The sequence below is a fragment of the Protopterus annectens genome, chromosome 3.part1 (genome assembly GCF_019279795.1).
Source record: "Protopterus annectens isolate FY-2018-M chromosome 3.part1, PAN1.0, whole genome shotgun sequence".
Taxonomy (NCBI): Eukaryota; Metazoa; Chordata; order Ceratodontiformes; family Protopteridae; genus Protopterus; species Protopterus annectens.
The window spans coordinates 946,581,999-946,597,981 of NC_056732.1; the positions used below are offsets into that span (position 1 = coordinate 946,581,999).

A 15,983-nucleotide genomic window follows, 5' to 3' on the forward strand; every position below is an offset into this window, starting at 1 on the left:
GTCAGCAGTGCAGGTGTAAGCCAAATAACATCACAGATGTGCAAATACAGATCTAAGAACACTAGATAGCTCCAGCAGAGGACAGAACCAACCCTCTGACCATGCATGTGAAAGGCAGACAACCAATCACAGTGCCAAACAGCAGTACTGCAGAAAAGCAGCAAAATAGCTGTTAAATATACAAGTAGGTGTACAAAACCCAAACAAATGTGTAATGGAATGCATGTATGTGACATATATATGCCATGTCAAAGTCAACACACAGGAGTAGGCATATATGTATGACTGTGAGTAGCTAAACAGAAGTAGATGAAAGCAGTGTCAAAACACATACATACACCAATGACACGTAAGAATATTTGCAAAAATTTAACACTGCTGCTTAAAAAACATATCAAGTTGTTCACACGAATTTCAACAATGTACACTGGTTAACACACAAGTATAATGAGAACAAGGATGTATTGCAAGCAGTAGCCAGAGACTTATGTACAGATGTCCTGCATCCATAAAATGGCCATACATTTGGCACATATTCACCATGTCAACAACATAATACATGACAATGGTCAATAGTTGCAACAAAGGCAAACATATCTTCAAAATATATTATTTAAATATGAAGATGGAAATGAAGTGGAGAACCTGGGCCCACATCAGGGAAAAGCAGAATAACAAGGTAAGGTTGCACATTACAAGTGCATGTGTACAACACATAAGGTACTGCCAAAGTCAACCCAAAATACATTTAAGGAAATGGCAAATGTCTATCACATATCACATGGGCAGATTGCATGCCTGATGTCCACAAAAATGGGCATATAACATCAACAGGCATAGCTAAGTAACCTTTGAGTTTCAATCACATAAACATATCCTGTTATGCCAACGCTGAATAAACAACTGCAGTTGTGTGTCATGCACCCTGCTCATTACTGAACAGAGGACACTCTGTGAGCATCATTACAGCGCATCAACGATAAGGCAGTGAATTCTCACATGTCAAAGGTGCAATGGTGTGACTATGTGCAGAGACATCTACAATCATCAGATAATGTGTACAGATATTGCCTGAACGTGTGAACTTATGTGAATAAGGAATGGATGTGGAAAAGTAACATACAGCAAACGTGGCACTGTTACTCAATAAATTATCCTTACCACTGTGCATGCATTAATGTTAAATTGGAAATTGATGCAGTCAGAAAAGGAAAACTGCCCATGGGTATGACATACCTGTATATGACTCTACATGGCATCAGCATTGACAGCACATGGCACAGAACAACACATCATGCCAGTGGGACAGCATGACAACTGTCATTCAAAGCACATGGAAAATGACATGTCCTTCTGTTGCACGTACATGATATGGCAATATACGAGTCTAAACCATTCCACTGTGGTAGTGCTAAACAATGGACAAGATCTGTAGTCTGTCAGTTTCCTCAGTGAAACACAGGTTTACAGGCTAATTGTTGCAGCACTAACTGCAGGTTAACTGCCACAATGCATGAAGAGCTGAATGTGGGAGGAAAGTGGGATATGTTACTGTGTGTCATGCACACATTGAAACATAATTAAATGTCACACAGCAATATCTGCATGGTATGTTTGCACACATAACACATAAGCATGGCAGCTGCATGGTATGCAATCACAAGAGTGCATATACAGTCCAGTCAGTTTTATGCCAATCAGCATGTTGGCAGGAAAATAAAGTTGGAGCACACAGACCATACTTACAGACCTGAGGGACCAGTCTGATGGGAGAAGCCTCACAAGTGATCTCCCAGGCTATCTGCCTGAATGAGCCATGCATAGCCCATGCCATGTCCTGGAAGAAATTCCCCATTATGCCTCTCGTGTTTGAAAGACATTGGTCACAACATCCCAGATCTCATCCTGATAATCATATCTGTGTTGGTCCTGATGTCATCACCTCCAGGGTGCAGCAGGCATGATAGCTTCCTCATCATCATCGTAGTCATCACTGTCATCTTCTGATATCTCTGGCATTGGCCTGGCATGCACTCATCGCCTATGTCTGATCAGCAATTATTCACGGGTCCCATGCTCTGTCAAGACGAACCACAAAACATGATAGAAATATACACACAAGTTATGGGCCAGATCAAAGTATATATATATATATATATATATATATATATATATATATATATATATATATATATATATATATATATTTAAGAATAATAGAGTAGATGTGCAAGTTATCATGTCAGGAGGATTAGTAAATAACACACAGCAACAGCAGATGTAGGAATGTTTTCAGAATAATTGAGACTCAGAAATGGGAGTCTAACAGTTGAGACATTTTGTGATCATGGAGATGGTATAAATGCCTGAGAAGTCTGGAGGTATCTCCCTTATGTGGGGATGCATGGGGTGTTGCCTTAGCAAAAAAAATACTTTTAGATTCACTGCAAGTGGTTTTCAGTGATATTACTTTGCACAGATAGCACTTGCTGATATTGCTTTCAGTGAATTAACATGAATCCCTTCAAGCAGCATTATCTCTCATATTTCCTTAACATTGAATACTACAGGTACAACCAGTGGTGGCCCAAGACATGCAAATACAAGTACAGACAGACCAGGTATGTTAACACAACAACTTCATAGTTTGCAGCACTGTGTAGCACACCTGTGATACATGACATTAATGTCACTGTTTTTCTACAAAGGGACATCTGGCCAACAGGTGCAATGTCTGTCATGTGAGTATACAGAGCCCCTGTTACTCTGTTGTATATGTCATGTTGACAGTATTTTGTTGCCTGCATACATGACTGTGTTGTCTTTCTCTTTACTCTCCAGTTACAGGATCTGCAGTACAACACACTAACAACAGCGGGAGTCTGTCAGTGGTATGCTATTACCCATCTGTCATACATGTCATTGCTGTCACTGCTGTTGTTGTCATCCATTAATACTCTGTGCTTCTATTACCTATCTTGCATACATGTCATTGCTGTCACTGCTGTTGTTGTCATCCATTAATACTGTGTCCTTCTACCCTTTCATTGGACAGACTGCATCATCATCAAGTGCACAAACAAGTGACTTGCCTGTGTAATACATACTGTATGTTCTAACCCTGTTTGAATGGTTCATGTTGGCAATGATGTGATTAATAATGCTGACTTTGTTTCCCTACAATATTTGAAGTTCATCCTTCTTCTACCGCACCTTCTTCCTATGAGGACTTGTCAGATGCATGTTTTGTTTGTATTCATCGCATATGCCATGTATGTTAGATGTGTATACTAATTGTCAGCTCTCTGTTATAAGGCATTATTATCTGTAATATTGCAGTGAGATATGTGTGTCATATGTCTTTAATAATATACAGCATGTCATGTAAGGATGTTGTCCTGATCTGTGTCATCTGTCTCTTCTTTTAGCACATCGACTATCTGTATCCTCCATTAACCTGTCCAGGGATCATATTGTGGGATCTCGTGTGTCTCAGTGTGGTAGCATGGCCTCTGGCACACAGGACAGTGACATGGTGATACAGTCCAACCAAGATGGTGATAGTCATGTGGATTTGGATGTAGCCTCAGATGTGGGGAGAGACTTGTCCAGCCAATTTGAAAATGAGGGGACTTTTGATGGTGGACAGTATAGAGCCTGTGAACAATAGACACACGTTGAGACTACTGCTGATGTTGACAGTCTCCAACAACACATTTATATTGCTAGTTGCAGAAGATATAGGCATGCAGCTGGTATGCATGGGCAGATGTCAGAAGGTGTCTACTTTTGGGTCTATATTGGATGATCAAACTTTCAAAAGTTCAACTGTCATATGGTTGACACCATATGATCGAAGTTTTGAAAGTTCAAACATTTTAATGGAGATCTCCGTACAATGCAGAATGGGAAGATTTCCCTTTTCTGCACTGTAGTGCAATCTCGGAGTTGGTATATTTAAAGAGCTGGGGGTGTGGGGGTGCAGGGAGGCTTGCCATCCTGCTTAAAATGTTCAGGTAGGTTATTTCTGTAGTTTATTTTTTTAATTAGATTTTCGAACTTTTAAAAGTTTGATCATATGGTGTCGACCATATGACACTCGAACATTTGAAAGTTCGATTATCTAATATAGACCCCCTGTCTTCTCCTACAAGCAAATGAACATTCCCACTAGTGTCATAGATCTGACATGCATGCACTTGCCCTTGCTACAGATCATGTTGCACACCAGCTGGGTGTGCTGCATGAAGGACAGGAGCACAGAAACAGTGAGGTAATGGCATCATTGGCAAGAATGAAAGTATGTCATCTGTGGCATGGTCATTAAAATCCTTGGTCTCTATAGTACAACAGCAGTGCCATAGTACAAGCAGGGTTCTGTGTGCCCTGACTGTGCCCTAGCTGACTGCCAAATGGAAGAAGAAGGCCCCCTTTTGGTAGAACCAACCTTGCCCGTCAGTCAGCAATGTCTATGCGCCAACGTGCAGACACTTCCACTGCTGGCCCATTTACTGTAGGCCTGGCAGTCATGACCAGACAGTCAAGTTGGAGTCATGCTCCTTCACCTCCATATGCTGGTGTCACCCCATCAGTCTCCTCTGTGGAGCAATGTGGGCCAAGTGTTTCCATATGTGGGGTAGGGGCAGAGCAGACTGCAGTATGAGCCATCAGTGTAGGTGCATTAAATAAACTCAGATAGTTGATGCACTCTGTCTGGAATTGTCTGTCTCACTCTGTTGTAATGATGAATGGTGTGCAGAACACTGTCAATGTCATCTGTCTGTGTTTATTGACAACTCTGTTGCCAAATAAGTCCAACAGTTTTATTAAACATAGCTGACTACATTTCTTTATCTAGTCTTTACAGTAATATATTTGACTTGTGATATTAACAGTTTGGCATTATGTCCTACGTTGTTTATCTGTTTGCAGTTTTTTTTATAGTGGACAGATAGGAATGTGTTGCACTGATGTGTGCCATACATTGATACAACAACCTCAGTTTGTATGCATAACTGTGTAAGTTGTGCCCTGAGCTGATGATCCCTGTTGTGATAGATTTGAATAAGTTCATAATGTTGTATGTTATAATTATGTTGTTATGCTTGATACTCAGTGTGTATATCTAATGGATACTTGCCAGTAAATGCAATCCATGCTGCTGTGGTGGGGCCTCACCTGAACATCAGTGTTTAATCTGTGTACTCATGTATGTGTGGCTTGCCATGATTCAAAAGTTGTGGGTTGGACACTGCTGTGTTGCTTGGGCCTACACTTGTGGTTGCACCCTACGTTACTTACACCTGTGTCTTCTGCACCCTATGTGCTCCTGCTCCTCTTCTGATACTTGCAGAATGTCATCTTCAGAAATCCGGAGTTCTTGGGGTAGTTCACCCACACCTGCAGTTGGAAGACCCCCAGGTGATGTAATTAGCATGTTGTACAGATTGACGCACATGGTTATCATCTGTGCTGCATTCTCAGCTGTGTATTGCAGTGCACCCCAGATGTGTCCAGACATCTGAACCCAGCTTTCAGTACACTGAACATACAGTCTATGGTATTTCTGGTTGTTGTATGTACTGTATTGTGGGCCTCTTCTGTAGGGTGTGAGGGTTCATAGTATGTGGTCTTTAGCCACGGCTCAAGTGGATAACCACATTCACCTGCTGGAGAGAGTAAATACACATGTTGTCAGCATGGATATTGTTGGGATGGATATCCTTAGATTACTTCCTAGCTGTGTTCTTGTACTTACTCAGTAGTAATGCCTCAGGTGTTTCACATTGGTGGAATGCATCCCTCAGTCCACTTTCCATACATACGGCAACCTCATGTAAATTTCCAAGATGTGTTCTATGAGGTCATGAGCCTAAAGAACCTGAACTACCTAAACAGGCTGGAGTTCTCGTCGTCAGTGTCCTATAGACTCCTTCAGGGTAATCTTTACTTGCCTTCTGGGCCACAAGGCATCCAACAGTCCAAGACCTTACTTTTTCACAAATCAAACCGTCAGTTGAATGCTAGAACCAGAGATCTGAACCTGCTTCAGCAAATAAATAATAACTAAAATGCTGAAACTGTACAAACTAGTAAAAACACAAAACGACTAGGCGATTTAAAAGAATGAAACACCGATTTATGTAAACAAAAATAAAAACTTTAAGCGCTTTTCATCTGGTTATATACATACAGACTTCTTCAGAAGGTACCATTACATAAACTAAGCCCTGTTTAAATACTCAGCAGCTGAAAAAGTGCGGGAAAATTAGTGACATCTATTAGATCTACTTAATATAGTCAGACTTGAACATTGATCCTAATATGAAAAACAATAAAGCTGTACATAGCCTGTACATGATTATATATACTTAAAATCAGAACTGTTTAAAGATGTCAAATACACATAATGCTATTACATACTAAAACAGTGAGACACAATTATTTACTATGTAAACATTTTACTCATAAATACTGAATATTATCTGAATGTTTATCTTTGCAAGCTTTTAAGCTTTAATATGCTCATAATAGAGCATGAATCATTGAGACCAGGATAATTGAATGCATTTAATTTAAGCTGCCACAATAATTCTAACTCTTCTAATTTAAAAGAAGCTGGTCCACCCCTGATATCATTCACAAACTGGTCTATAACCATGAACCTAAACTTGTGCTGTGGAAATAAATGGGCGTGTTTTGCTAGAGCATTTTCTATTTTAGTATGTTTAATAGCATAGATGTGTTCATAGATCCTTTCACGGAATCCACGTTCCGTTTTGCCGACATAAAATGCTGGGCACACTTCACATCTAGCTAAATAAACAATAAACTTGGTGTTACAATTATATCTAGCTTTCACCTTGTATTTATGTCCATTAAGTTCAAATGAGTTTGTAACGTCTATGAATTTACAATAATTGCAATTTTCACATTTAAATGTACATGTCACACTAGGTATTTTTGAATGACGTCTTTCTAGAAGTGTTTTTAAATTACTTCCTCTTTTATAAACTATAATTGGTTTAGAACCAAGACGTTCGAACAAAACATGGTTGATTTTAAATATGTCCCAGTTTTTTTGTAAAATTCTAACCATGTGGCTACTCTGAACATTGAAAGTAGTTATTAAACTACATTTAAAATGCTCTACTTTTTTAATTAACTGTTCATTAAGAGGTACATTTATTTCAGAATCCAACAAGCATATACCTTCATTTGATGGACGTTTAACTGTTAACATAGGCTTAAATAAATATGTTTCTCTTTTACGTGTGACTTCGTTGATCAAAGAATCTAACAGATCTTTAGGGTAACCACGATGTATAAACATGTTTTTCAAGAAGTCACATTCTTCTAAAAAGTCAGTATTTAAAGTTGAAATCCGTGAAGCTCTCACCAATTGGCCTTTGACTATAAACCTCTTTTGGTGAAAGGGATGGCAACTTGAAAAATGAAAAAAGGAGTTAGAATAAGTTGGTTTACAGAAAATTTTTGCTGTATAAGAACTTAACTCAATAGTTTTCTCTAACCAGATATCCAAGTAGAAAATAGCTACTGAATTAAAGCTAAATGTGAACTGTAAGAAGTCCGTAGTAGTATTTAACTTTTGGACAAATTCCACTGCTCTTACTTCATCACCTTTAAATAATACAAAGATATCATCCAAAAATCTAGTGTAATATAAAATGTCTTCAAGTAAAATTGTATCATTAAATATGTAATTGGTTTCCCAGTGGGCCATAACAAGGTTGGCCACACTAGCGCCACAAGGGGAACCCATTGCCAGTCCTACTTTCTGTAAAAAAAAAGTTGTTATCAAACATAAAGTAGTTATTTGTTAGAATTAGGTCTAGTAGTTCAGTGATCAAAGCTATATCTCTATTAGCTGCTCCATGTTTACGCATTAGTGCTGTTACCCATTCAATACTAACAGAGTGTGGAATGCATGTATATAAATCCTTGACATCTATTGACAAAAAGTTTGAGTCATGTCTAAATTCCATACTGTTAATATTAGACAAAAAAGACCAAGAGTCCTTGCATATTTGTTTTTCTAATACTACAAACTTTTGTAACATAGTGTCAATTACGTTTGAACATGCATATGTAGGGGAACCCCTACTGTCAACCAAGGGTCTCATAGGTGGGTTGTTAAGATCTTTGTGCAATTTAGGAATTTCAAATAAAGATGGAAACCTAGGAAATAGGGTAGTCATATAATTAAGAACTATTATCAATACGTCCCTCTATGAATAAGTCATTCAAACAACTTTTTATCAAATTATAAGCCCTATTGACTTCAGATCTAGAACTTTGTTGGTAAGTATCACTGTTTAACAATCTGTACATACGATTAGAGTAATCTACCTGGTCAAAAACTACCAACCCACCACCTTTATCGGGTTTACAAACCCGTACATCCTGCGTTTGTATGTACTTGATTAGTTCCAATTCACTGGCATAATTACCATCAGAGTTAGAAAATTGTTCTTAAAGGAGGCTATATACCTTAAATCAAGTTCAAACAATTGCTCAAATGTTTGGAGTAAGGGATGTACTGGGGGGTTGAATGTACTAGGAATTCTAAACATGTTGTCACTCATTGAATCCACAGTATTAATAAAATGTAACTGAAAATTCAATTTCCTTGTGTACAGTTTTAATTCCATAATTGATTTGGCTATGTCCATACATTGACATGGGACATAGGTGTGACCTTTTGCCATTAGTTCAACCAAGTCACCAGGAATCTCACTCAAAGAAAAGTTAAACACCTTGAAGTCACCGCTCCTATTATAAATGACCTTAGGTTGATCTTGTGTTTGTATTGCAAGTATACTACTAGAGGAATTTAGGTAGTAAAATCTAAATCATTACAGTTACTTGGTAAGTCAAGTGCAGGCTCAACACTACTGATGGTAACAAGAGGAGAATCAAGTGAAGACTTACTTATGGTGTGTTGTAAACATTCACCAATGTAGTCTTCCTCAAAAGTTAATTCCGCAATCTGCTCGAATTCTGAGTCCTCTTGTTGCCTACACCTACTGTCTGTTGCTTCGGTTTGGCCCCTAGCACATTGTCCTTGTGAAAACCCCCTTGTTGTTGACCATATTGATTTGGTTGCCTCGTGCTGTAATTATAATTGACACGTGGAGCATTCTGCAACCTCTCACTCCTGCGTAATTCATCTTATTAAATTCCGGACCTGTATCTCCAAACTGGTCCAGCTCATCCAACGCCCCTAGGTAGAGGTTATTGTTATTTGTAGTGTGATTGACCAACGGTGCTGCTTGTTGGTCATTTACACTACTTATATGCTGATGAACTGTTGATTGTTTATTATAATGCCTAGAACCAGGGTGCCACACCTGCGCTTCATGTGGAGGTGGGTAAGCAGTACCCTGATTGTATGCCTTTTGATCATGATCAAGCTTCTTGCTTTTGTTCCCCTTCAATTTTAACATGAGTAAGTTAATGCTGTTAAAAATTCTGTCATATTCATATTGATATCTAATGAAGACCACATCTTCGTGTACTTTTATATCCAATTCTTTAATAGTTTTAGAAATAGAATCAACTAACAGCGTATAATGCTTAATCATGAGCTCAATGAGCTCAAGACCCTGTTTATCAAACAGTTGAACCAGTTCTAAATGAAATTCTGAACCATTAATCAAGCCTGTAGGGTACTGAACCCTCCGCAAGCCTTTTGGCACTATCTTTTGTTTGAGGCATTCTCTAAAGTAAGTACTAAACCTACAGCAATGTTGGCACTAGTGGGAGGCAGTGATCATCTATCGTCCGGTGAGCTTTCAGCACACGAGAAGGAACAGCAGGGAGCTGTTGTAGGCGGCAATACTTCAAACGAAACATTCCAACCAGCACAAAGACCGGTGAGTCCAATGGGTGCTTGCAGTAATACTAGTGATATTCAGCCGTCAAACCAGCTACTGCACCCGCCAGCGCAAATCCACTCAAATTTAAATGGTTTAGTTCCTGAGCAAAGAACAATTCATAACTACCAGGTGAACCAGGGTAAAATGGCACATTCATTAACTACATGGCTGGCTGAAGATTTTTCATTTTCCGAGCCAACTGTGATCAAGAAGGTAACTTTAATCATTCTCCTGATATTGTCATTAACCTTAAAAATTTAGATAACCATATAGTTAAGTTGAAAAAAAACTCAACTGGAGATTTCTTACTTTAGAGAATGCCTCAAACAAAAGATAGTGCCAAAAGGCTTGCGGAGGGTTCAGTACCCTACAGGCTTGATTAATGGTTCAGAATTTCATTTAGAACTGGTTCAACTGTTTAATAAACAGGGTCTTGAGCTCATTGAGCAAATGATTAAACATTATACCCTGTTAGTTGATTCTATTTCTAAAACTATTAAAGAATTGGATATAAAAGTACACGAAGATCTGGACTTCATTAGATACCAATATGAATATGACAGAATTTTTAACAGCATTAACTTACTCATGTTAAACCTGAAGGGGAACAAAAGCAAGAGGCTTGATCATGATCAAAAGGCATACAATCAGGGTACTGCTTACCCACCTCCACATGAAGCGCAGGTGTGGCGCCCTGGTTCTAGGCATTATAATAAACAATCAACAGTTCATCAGCGTATAAGTAGTGTAAATAACCAACAAGCAGCACCGTTGGTCAATCACACTACAAATAACAATAACCTCTACCTAGGGGCGTTGGATGAGCTGGACCAGTTTGGAGATACAGGTCCGGAATTTAATAATCAAGATGAATTACGCAGGAGTGAGAGGTTGCAGAATGCTCCACGTGTCAATTATAATTACAGCACGAGACAACCAGATCAATATGGTCAACAACAAGGGGGTTTTCACAAGGACAATGTGCTAGGGGCCAAACCGAAGCAACAGACAGTAGGTGTAGGCAACAAGAGGACTCAGAATTCGAGCAGATTGCGGGATTAACTTTTGAGGAAGACTACATTGGTGAATGTTTACAACACACCATAAGTAAGTCTTCACTTGATTCTCCTCATTACCATCAGTAGTGTTGAGCCTGCATTTGACTTACCAAGTAACTGTAATGATTTAAATTTTGACTACTTAAATTCCTCTAGTAGTATACTTGCAATACAAACACAAGATCAACCTAAGGTCATTTATAATAGGAGCGGTGACTTCAAGGTGTATAACTTTTCTTTGAGTGAGATTCCTGGTGACTTGGTTGAACTAATGGCAAAAGGTCACACCTATGTCCCATGTCAACATATGGACATAGCCAAATCGATTATGGAATTTAAAATGTACACAAGGAAATTGAATTTTCAGTTACAGTTTATTAATACTGTGGATTCAATGAGTGACAACATGTTTAGAATTCCTAGTACATTCAACCCCCCCAGTACATCCCTTACTCCAAACATTTGAGCAATTGTGTGAACTTGATTTAAGGTATATAGCCTCCTTTAAGAACAATTTTTTCTAACTCTGATGGTAATTATGCCAGTGAATTGGAACTAATCAAGTACATACAAACGCAGGATGTACGGGTTTGTAAACCCGATAAAGGTGGTGGGTTGGTAGTTTTTGACCAGGTAGATTACTCTAATCATATGTACAGATTGTTGAACAGTGATACTTACCAACAAAGTTCTAGATCTGAAGTCAATAGGGCTTATAATTTGATAAAAAGTTGTTTGAATGACTTATTTATAGAGGGACGTATTGATAATAGTTCTTAATTATATGACTACCCGATTTCCTAGGTTTCCATCTTTATTTGAAATTCCTAAATTGCACAAAGATCTTAACAACCCACCTATGAGACCCTTGGTTGACAGTAGGGGTTCCCCTACATATGCATGTTCAAAAGTAATTGACACTATGTTACAAAAGTTTGTAGTATTAGAAAAACAAATATGCAAGGACTCTTGGTCTTTTTTATCTAATATTAACAGCATGGAATTTAGACATGACTCGAACTTTTTGACAATAGATGTCAAGGATTTATATACATGCATTCCACACTCTGTTAGTATTGAATGGGTAACAGCACTAATGCGTAAACATGGAGCACCTAATAGAGATATAGCTTTGATCACTGAACTACTAGACCTAATTCTAACAAATAACTACTTTATGTTTGATGACAACTTTTTTTTACAGAAAGTAGGACTGGCCATGGGTTCCCCTTGTGGCGCTAGTGTGGCCAACCTTGTTATGGCCCACTGGGAAACCAATTACATATTTAATGATACAATTTTACTTGAAGACATTTTATATTACACTAGATTTTTGGACAATATCTTTGTATTATTTAAAGGTGATGAAGTAAGAGCAGTGGAATTTGTCCAAAAGTTAAATACTACTACAGACTTCTTACAGTTCACATTTAGCTTTAATTCAGTAGCTATTTCCTACTTGGATATCTGGTTAGAGAAAACTATTGAGTTAAGTTCTTATACAGCAAATATTTTCCGTAAACCAACTTATTCTAACTCCTTTTTGCATTTTTCAAGTTGCCATCCCTTTCACCAAAAGAGGTCTTTGTCAAAGGCCAATTGGTGAGAGCTTCACAGATTTCAACTTTAAATACTGATTTTTTAGAAGAATGTGACTTCTTGAAAAACATGTTTATACATCGTGGTTACCCTAAAGATCTGTTAGATTCTTTGATCAATGAAGTCACACGTAAAAGAGAAACATTTTTATTTAAACCTATGTTAACAGTCAAACGTCCATCAAATGAAGGTATATGCTTGTTAGATTCTGAAATAAATGTACCTCTTAATGAACAGTTAATTAAAAAAGTAGAGCATTTTAAATGTAGTTTAATAACTACTTTCAATGTTCAGAGTAGCCACATGGTTAGAATTTTACAAAAAAACTGGGACATATTTAAAATCAACCATGTTTTGTTCAAACGTCTTGGTTCTAAACCAATTATAGTTTATAAGAGAGGAAGTCATTTAAAAACACTTCTAGAAAGACGTCATTCAAAAATACCTAGTGTGACAGGTACATTTAAATGTGAAAATTGCAATTATTGTAAATTCATAGACGTCACAAACTCATTTGAACTTAATGGACATAAATACAAGGTGAAAGCTAGATATAATTGTAACACCAAGTTTATTGTTTATTTAGCTAGATGTGAAGTGTGCCCAGCATTTTATGTCGGCAAAACGGAACGTGGATTCCGTGAAAGGATCTATGAACACATCTATGCTATTAAACTTACTAAACTAGAAAATGCTCTAGCAAAACACGCCCATTTATTTCCACAGCACAAGTTTAGGTTCATGGTTATAGACCAGTTTGTGAATGACATCAGGGGTGGACCAGCTTCTTTTAAATTAGAAGAGTTAGAATTATTGTGGCAGCTTAAATTAAATGCATTCAACTATCCTGGTCTCAATGATTCATGCTCTATTATGAGCATATTAAAGCTTAAAAGCTTGCAAAGATAAACGTTCAGATGATATTCAGTATTTATGAGTAAAATGTTTACATAGTAAATAATTGTGTCTCACTGTTTTAGTATGTAATATCATTATGTGTATTTGACATCTTTAAACAGTTCTGATTTTAAGTATATATAATCATGTACAGGCTATGTACAACTTTATTGTTTTTCATATTAGGATCAATGTTCAAGTCTGACTATATTAAGTAGATCTAATAGATGTCACTAATTTTCCCGCACTTTTTCAGCTGCTGAGTATTTAAACAGGGCTTAGTTTATGTAATGGTACCTTCTGAAGAAGTCTGTATGTATATAACCAGACGAAAAGCGCTTAAACTTTTTATTTTTGTTTAAATAAATCAGTGGTTCATTCTTTTAAATTGCCTAGTCGTTTTGTGTTTTTAAATAAATAATAACAGTAGAGAGACAGATTTGTCATGCAATGGCTACCTCTTGTCTAAAAAATAAAAACTTCCTATCCTGAAGAAGCAATGTGATGCTCTATCTTCCTGTAAGAAGGAAATTGACAATTGGATAAGTATTTATTAATTCATAGCCAGTACGACTGGCCTATTACTCCCTTAAAAAAAATGAGGTAATGTTTAAGAATGGGTAATGGCAAGGCATAAGTAGCCACATGACCAAGCTGCCTTGCACATTCTGTGAGTTTATTATTTTATGATTGATTTACTTTGACAGAGTCCTTTGGACAGCTGAAAGGGTTGTATAATAAACACCAAACTGACCAAAGCAGTGGTTGAGGTTTTTAACTCCTCTGCTCATGGGGAATTCAGTATATGGTGTGTCCAAAATATGAGATGTGGATTGTCTAAATTATGATAAAGTTAACTACTATTTCTTTGAATTCTTAAAATGACTACTGAAACATATTTGAAGAGCAAAGAAGAAAGACAGGTGATCAGTTGAGCAACTATATTGCAGAAATAAACACTTTCATAGGAGAGTAAAATGATGTGAAATGACTACTTTTTAAATGTTGCTAAACATTATGATAAGGCAGAAAGCACACTTGGCACTTTGTCTGAAGACATGGAAGTCTTATTAACAGATCAGGAGTCTAACACTGCTAAGGAAGTTGGGGAAAGTGTTAACATTTCTTCATCCATCCATACACAACTTTATAAGGTGATACTTAGCATCACCCATGGGTGTAAGGGAAGCCATGGAGTGCAGTCTGAATCTTCACAGCAAGTTAAATTAAGCACTTAAATCTTAACTTACCACCTCTCACACTTTTAACACTCACCTATTGCAAGTGTCCTATCTCATTTGCATCTTTCTCTTTTTGTTGATTAAAAAAAATCTAACTTTTGTACTGCATGTTATGCACATTATTGTAATGTTTATATAAACTTCACTCTCACGCCATTTGTAAATTTCTAATGTTCTCATGTAAAGCACATTATTGTAATGTTTGCATAAAACTTCATTGTCAGATATTTTTTTTTTTTGTAACTTTGTAATAACTGTCTGGAGCTTTTCTCCTCAGGTCTCCAATGAAAACAGGCCACAGGCTCAGTTGGACTAACCCAGTTAACAAATGATAAATAAATAAAATAAATAAAGCTGCATAGGCAAAAAGTGAAGAGAGTGTTTCACATACAAGACAAGATCTTAAAGCAAAATGGTTCCAGTGTAACTAGATGGAGCATGTACGATGCAGAGGTTCATGGTGACAGATTAGAACATAAAAGGCACATAAGGTAGCTGAAAAAGTAACAACACAGAAGTGACAGGTTGCCTTAAAACAATGGTTCTTCTACCTTTTCATTAAGACATGTCTAACTCTCAAAATAAGCACTCAACCTTCATTCTACAGGCCAGCACTTGCTCAAATTTCTCAGTAAGCACTAACAAACTTTAACACTACACCCCCTTATAATATCCAGAAGTACAAGGCTCCCTATTCGTCCATTCTGGACAATCAATAAATCAGTTCTTTAAACCATCCAGGTATGTCCAAAGCGCAGTTTCAGGTATACTCTCCAGTCCAGCTGGTGAATCTGGGAATCTTGAGGCAATGTTACAATTGCCTTATTTACACAGACAACCCTCTCCTCCTTTCAACAAACTCAAATACATGTGAGAGATGCAGTTACACAGCCAAACTGGAGGCAGAGCTCTCTCAACCCAAGACTGGCACAGTCAGTCAGGAGGAGAAGGAAACCACTCGCACCACACAACCAGTCTCACATAGACCAATCGCACCAGCAAACAAGACACATAAACTCACAAAAACATACTCAGAGGCTCTAAATAAAAATCTGCCAAAGCAACAGAGACCTCCAAAGCAGACATCCAAGCAACCGCTACCCCACAACAACTTTCACATATCACATACTTCACAAAGTCAGTGTGCCACGCAGTCGCAGCCCCTAAGGCTAAATAACACACCTAATACACTAGTAATTGGGACTTTATTGTCAGGCACACTGATGTCCCACTCACCAGACTGAACAAGGAGAAGGTCACTGTAAGCTGCCTGTCGGGTGCCAGGATCC

General features: G+C 37.7%; 1 long non-coding RNA gene across 1 annotated transcript in view; it reads left to right on the top strand.

Annotated features, from left to right (window-relative positions):
* LOC122798311 overlaps nucleotides 1-15,983 on the top strand; it is a 1,180,841-nt gene that overhangs the window by 984,009 nt on the left and 180,849 nt on the right. The gene's annotated exons all lie outside the window — the stretch shown is intronic.